Below are 6,651 nucleotides of genomic sequence, written 5' to 3' on the forward strand. Positions count from 1 at the left end.
GAACAAAGCCAAGCAGATATGAAACAGCTTTTTGCTATAGCAGTGGGACTGTTCCTCTTTGTTATTGAATTGTCTGGTGAGAAGGTAGGAAAGAGATTACACCACATGGAAAACTCCAGTATCTGTGTACAAATGTCTAGGTCCAGTGACACTAGATAGTCCCCTGGGCTGTGCTGCCACTGCCTTAGGCATGGTGGCATCTCATTATTTTACCTTCAGAGATCATCCTTTTATACTTATTTAACAGAGGAGGTGAGGTAAGGAGGGTTGAAAAGAACCTTTTCTTTATCCCTTGGCTGCAGCTAGTTCTCACATAGGCTAAAAGCCTAGGACTGACCTCCTGCATATCATGCTATTACTGACCCTTTACAGTCATAAACTAGACTTCGGTGCTTATTCATTAGGCACATGCTGTTGAGCAAATCTGTTATTCCTTACCCCAGCTACAACGTCAAGAAGGCGCTTATGCACCCATTCAAAGCCAAGTGTGTAACCACAAACAACTTTTTTGGCAAGCATAGCTTACTATGGGAGAATTTTCTTGCCTAAGCACACCATGGAGTCATGCTTTCATGTTGTAACTGTAGCTATGACACCACAGTTCTTTAAAGAGGTTTTACTTTATTTATTCTTGCGGAAGATTCCCCAGAGTTAGCTAAGCAAAGTCCCACTATTTTTAGGGCAACTATGTCGGATAAAGAGTGCTACCAGTGTTGCCATAAGGAATTTTCATTTCATTTCTTCCCAGAAAAGAGTGGATCTCCTAAGTAATCAGGCAAACTATGATGCTACACCAGCACTTGCTCTATACTTTCTGGAAAATCGCAGAGGAGGGCACGCACGCTATGAGTATGGCTGCAGCGAGCTGGCTGTGATGGCAGTGCCACCATCGCCCTGCAGACAGGCAGCAAGGACTGCTTCCACCTGCACTCTGTCTTTCTGTAACCCAGGTCTGGCCACCACATGCCCAAAGCAGGGGAAAGAGGAAACCGGGCAGGCTCCTGGGCCACCTCCAAGCCCAGCAGTTCTAAGCTATGTAACTTCTCCACCCTCTCTTTAAGTACGCATGTTACAGGATGCAAAGATTCAAGTGCTAAAACTAACTGTCTTGGTTTTGTAATTAATGGATTTCTGTCCATCTTCTGGTGGACTAAGATGCTAACTGATAACTTCCTATGTTGGGGCTGTGGCACCTCAAGTTAGTCTCTGCTGTCTAACCCCTCTACTATCCCTTCAGAAGGAACTGCCTTCCCCAACTCCAAAGGTTCCCATCGTCCATCTGCTCCCACACAGGACACCTTTGCCTGTGCAGTAGAGGATACAAATGAGATTCTTTTACCTCCTTTGTAAGTTAAGGCCTTTCTAATGTCAGATCTAGTGGAACCAAACCAAGGCTCATTCATTTAGGTTTATGTTCATGCAGCTTAGAAATCAGCAGAAGACTAACAACTTCAGCTCACTCTTCACAAAGCACTCTCCCAGCCCTCTCTGAAGGGCTCTGATAACCTTTATTGGCCTCAGGAATACCTGGCCCAGAATCTGGGAATATTCCACCTTCAGTGGCTTTCCCCCAGTGGTGGGTAAGCAACCCTCTGCCACTCAGAAATAAAAACCCCCAAGAATATTTTAATCTTCATTACAAGTACAGCACTGACAATGTGCATTGCACTTCATTCAGCTCAGGGCTCACCTCCAGAAACACCACTTTAGCAAAATAAAGGGTCTGTGTGAGAAGACAGCAGCTTCAGTGGAAGATCTTGGAAAAGATTTCTGCACTCAAAAGCAAGATTTCTTTCTGACTTCCCTGGGGACAGACAGGGTCCTCACAGCACTGGTTCTTCTGGCACAAGGCTCCTGTCCCAAAAAAGCCTAACCATGCTCCAGAGGCTCTCAGAGCCCCCAACCCTTCCTCCAGAGGTTGTGCAACTAGAAGGGGATTCTTCTGAGCTGAAGCTTTCTACACGTCAGGAACTGCAGGAGCCGAGAGCGTTGCTAATTCTACAGAAAACCGGTGAGCATCAGAAAGCACACGTCAGAGTAAGACCCAGGAAGGAACCATTTCTCAGACTATCTCACCTCTCCCCTGGTCTCCACAGGAAGAAGGTACATGCCAAAGGAGCAGGCAGGAACCACAGGGTGCTCTGCCCAGGCTCCCAGAGGGTGCACTTTGCCTCCCTTTGCCAAGCAGAGCAGGCAGAGTCCATGCCTCTCAGTAGGTCTGTGTGGATTGGAACAGGCCACACTGCCGGTCAGTAACCCAGACAGAGTATTCTCCCAGTAAATCAAAGACTGAAGACCCTTAAAGACATAGGAAACATCCCAAAATTTCAGGCCAACCACCTGTTGAGCACAGTTCTTGAACGATAGTGGTAGAAGATGCTGTTTAGGGAGAACATGGGGGGCTTTCCTTTCCCTTCTGTCCTGTTGCATCCACACTCACATCCACCATAGCAATGGTTTCAAAGGGTACATCCATACCTATTCCCTTTAGTATTAAACTCATGAGTAACAGGTCCATGAACAGACTAATCACTTTTAAACTACTCGGAACTATTTGTCCTCCAGTTTCCTTTGGCAGATTCCTTAAATTCTTTGCCTGCTGTGTAAAAGCACTCTCACTTGTTTCAACCTGAAGATGAGAACAGTCCTTGAGCCTCGGGCTGTGGCACTCACCTGGAGCACAGGAGACATGAGATCAGTCTAGTCTGGGACAGGTTATCCTTTACGGCCAAAGCCATAAACATGACAGTTGTGTGCCAGCATTCATATTTCCAGTTGTTTATCATTCAACAACCTGTACCACATGAAAGAAACCTCATTAGAAGCCACAATCACACCCTCTCTCCCTCCCATATGGATACAGTGGCCAACCTACATATCTTCTTGGCTACCAGACTAGTCCTGGAGCCACAGGAGTTAGCATGGATGCTAATAACCCACAGACTGGTTGGCTTGCTACACCATGTGAGGCCATCCTCCAGCAAGCAGAGAGCTCCCTACCAGGGCCCTGTGTAGTAGCCCTGGGGCTACTAGGACATCTTTTGTCAAACAGGCCATAAGTCAAAGCATCAGCTACCTTCCAGACTCTGAGAAAAAATACCACTGAGCAAGTGTTATTTCTTTTTACCCTGCCTTCCCCCCATTTTTACACGCCATTAATCTCTGATCTATGAGACAGAGAGAAAATAGAGATCAGCCAGGGCATTGCTGGCTTGTCACTCTTTTCCCCTTTACAGGCTTTCCTATCTGGCTCTTTAGCAAAACAACATATTTCTTATTTTCTTTCCCTTTTCCCCCCCATTCACTTTGGGGCAGGCAGTCACAGAGCCAGGGAGATCTGGGAGCCTACCCTGCAGTTCTCCGAGAGCCGTGCTCCAGGCATTAGAGAGAAGTGTGGCAGAAGGCTGCTATCTGCCACAGCACTCCCACACAGCAGGGATTTACAAGGAATTTCAGAAGTCATGCCAACAGGCTCAGACAGTAGAATGACATCTCCTCGCTCACCCTGTAGTCATCACCATTGATTACTTATGTGGGTAGGGACCAGAAAAAGCCTTTGGCTGAAGAAGAAAAGCACTAACTCAACTCAGTCAGGAAAACAGAAAACATCAGATAAGCATGAGCCTGAACTATTGCAGTACTTGAATGCCTTTTCACTCAAGTACTTAAAGCAGTCAGAACTGACCAAGTAGCTAAAAATAAATATATAAATAATTAGGACCATAAGCAGTCAGGCCCCCTCAGTTTCCCTTACAACCACACCAAGTAATACATTACACCTCAATTTCCCTCCATATCTTCAGGCATCAGCACATCCCCCCTACCCAAGCCCCCCTACACACCAAAGCATCTACCACAGACCCCTCTCCTAGCCCGCAACAACCCACCCCCAACATAACCACCTTCCTTTCCCACTTTCTTCTTCCTCTCTAATGCATCCAACTACAGGAGCAGAACAAGGTGGAGGCTAATGAAGTCAGTTAGCTCTCATTAACACCTTCTTGACCAAAGCAGGTGTTAGCTACCCTATCAGGCCACCTGCATATCTCGCTGCCCTGGGAGGAATTCCCCAACTCCACACAGGCTCTGTCTTGGTCTCTCTGTACTGCACCCTCCTCTTCAGGAAAATACAACAGCTGACAAAACCACAATAAAATGCTTAAGCACTTGGTGCTTTCCACAGTTTTCTGAGATGTTGAGGATCCCTCCCCGCCACTGCATGAGCCCAGCCTCCAAGCCATGGGCAGGTTCCTATTCCTGTAATTACTTTTCTGCCCACACATTTGCTCTGACTTGGATGTGGTGAAGAAGAACCTGCTACTAGACTTCAGCATCCACCACAGATATCAAAAGTTCACTTCCCTTGAGAAGTGAACTCCTTGCTCGGAACAAGAATATACACTGTTGGCATCAGAGAACATATTACTTGTAATTTAGTCTTTGTTTTCTCTGTCCTTACAGACTTCCCCTTATGCATTCAAGAACTTAAAGCAGCACCCTGTAAAACAGCCAAACTACAATGTCCTATAAGTGACAAATGGAATTGGTTATCAAGATTTACTTCCAAACACCACCATGTGCTCTGATGCCGTCACTCAAAATATTACTTGTTTTCTTAGGAATAACTGATGTATTTCCAGAAAATCAGGACATTTTCTGGCTGTTTACTCAGAAGAGGTACTGATTCACCTGGACTCAGTTGGTCTACGTCAAGAGAGTATCCCAGGCTCGTTAGTATATTTATCCTTGTATTACTCCGATGAGAAAGTCTTTCTTTGCAAATGGGGAACCATGGAGACACTAAATGAGTCGTCTGGAGTCACACAGGAAATCTGTGGTGGGGAAAGAAAAGGGAATCAGATAGGTGTTTCAAGGTTCCCCACTTGTCCCCTAACCTCTTCCCTGTACCCCAGCGCCCAGTGGGGGGGGGTGTTGGTCAGGGGGTAGTGAGAGTCCCCACCCCTGTAGCTGGTCTCGCAGAGACTCTGTGGAGTTCCCCCTCCTACACAGGCTGAGTCAGTGGTGGACACTGCTGTCCCCCGCTCTGCAGCACAGGCCGTGCATCCACCCACCTCTAGGCACCGAAGAGAATCAGTTGAGTTGAGGTTGAGAATCAGAGCAGGGGCACAGGCTGCCCAGAGAGGCTGTGGGGTCCCTTCCCCAGAGACATTCACCCCCCGCCTGGACGCGGCCCTGTGCCCCTGCTCTGGGGGTGCCTGCTCACGCAGGGGTGGGACGGGGTGAGCTCCAGAGGGCCCTGCCAGCCCCCGCCGGTCTGTGACTCTGTGAGTGAGAAGAAGGAGCAGGCAGGTGAAGGAGCCCAGGAAAACCAAGGCCAGCCTCCTGTAGGCCCAGTACAAGGCCTGGATGTTCACTTGGTTTCCACTGTATTCCCAACAGTGGAAATGCAGAGTGGGAAGTCTCCAGCCTGGCTCCCAGGCATCAGATGGGGCTGGGACCAGCTGACTGTAGCATGCATGGTCCTTACACCAAGTACCCTTGCGACCGCCTGTTGTCACTGTAAAATACTCTCTGCTGGGAGGAATACGCTGCACTCGGGAAAGCTGCCATGTATCTCTTCACACTCCTGCCTGGTTTGTTGGCTGTCTCCATGGGGAAACTGGAGACAATTCTGGCAATGTTCCTCTCTGGAGGAAGGAATCCATCCCCTGCTGGAAATGTTGCAGTAGAAAAAAAAATAAAAAGGAAACAAACTAGTTTTCAAAAGCAATCATTTCTAGCCACTAAATTCTCAGTCTAGATGGTTTTATTTTGAATTCATATGGGCTGACTCTGCTCTAGGATTAAAGTTATTGATCCGGTTCTTGATTACCGTCATCCGTCTTTGTATCTTTGTCCTGGGCTTATTATCATCTGTGCAGGGCAAAAGTCTCTAATTAGGGACAGCAATTTACAGTTTTTCTTGCTCCAGAGAGTCACCAACAAGGAAGCCATCAGCCTGCCAGCTGGCTGCAATGTCTCTGGGCCAGCTCGAGTTAATGGAGAGCAGTACCAGTCAGGAGCCTTCGGGTGGGGGGGCAGGTGGACCCAGGCAGCCACCCAAAGCCTGCAGGTAGGGCGAGCCTTTCGGAGGTCAGGGCTTCCCTGACATTTCCCCCAGGCTACTGCAAAACCACTGGAGTCACAAGGGCAGCAATAAATCTCACTTATAGTATCTTAGAGTAATAAATATTTGTCCCGGCTTCAGGGTTTTTTGTAATGCGAGTGAACTTTTAAGAAGTATTTATTATCTAGTGAAGTGGCTTGATTTACTTTCAGCAATACACATTTCCTCCTGGTTATCCATTGCTGGTCCCCAGGACTGAGCCAGGCGTAGCACAGAGCCAAGGTGACATCAGACCACATTGCTGTGCCATGGCAGGGCCTCCAAGGAGAAAAACTACTGGCATGAACCACCTTCAACAACTGTTGTAACAAGAAGGAGAGGTATGTTCCAGTGAATAATTACCAGGGGCTGTTCAGGAAAGCCATGTGAAGTCCCGTAAATAACATTCCTATGAATATTATGAGTGCCTGCATGCCACCCACCCTTACCCAGAGGCTGCCGGTGCCCACAGGCGCACATGGCCATTGTGCAGAGCGAAGCCCCAGTCCTTTCCTGGACCTCATGCAGTCCCACTGGTGTCAGAG

The sequence above is a fragment of the Phalacrocorax carbo genome, chromosome 18, assembly GCF_963921805.1.
Source record: "Phalacrocorax carbo chromosome 18, bPhaCar2.1, whole genome shotgun sequence".
Lineage (NCBI taxonomy): Eukaryota > Metazoa > Chordata > Aves > Suliformes > Phalacrocoracidae > Phalacrocorax > Phalacrocorax carbo.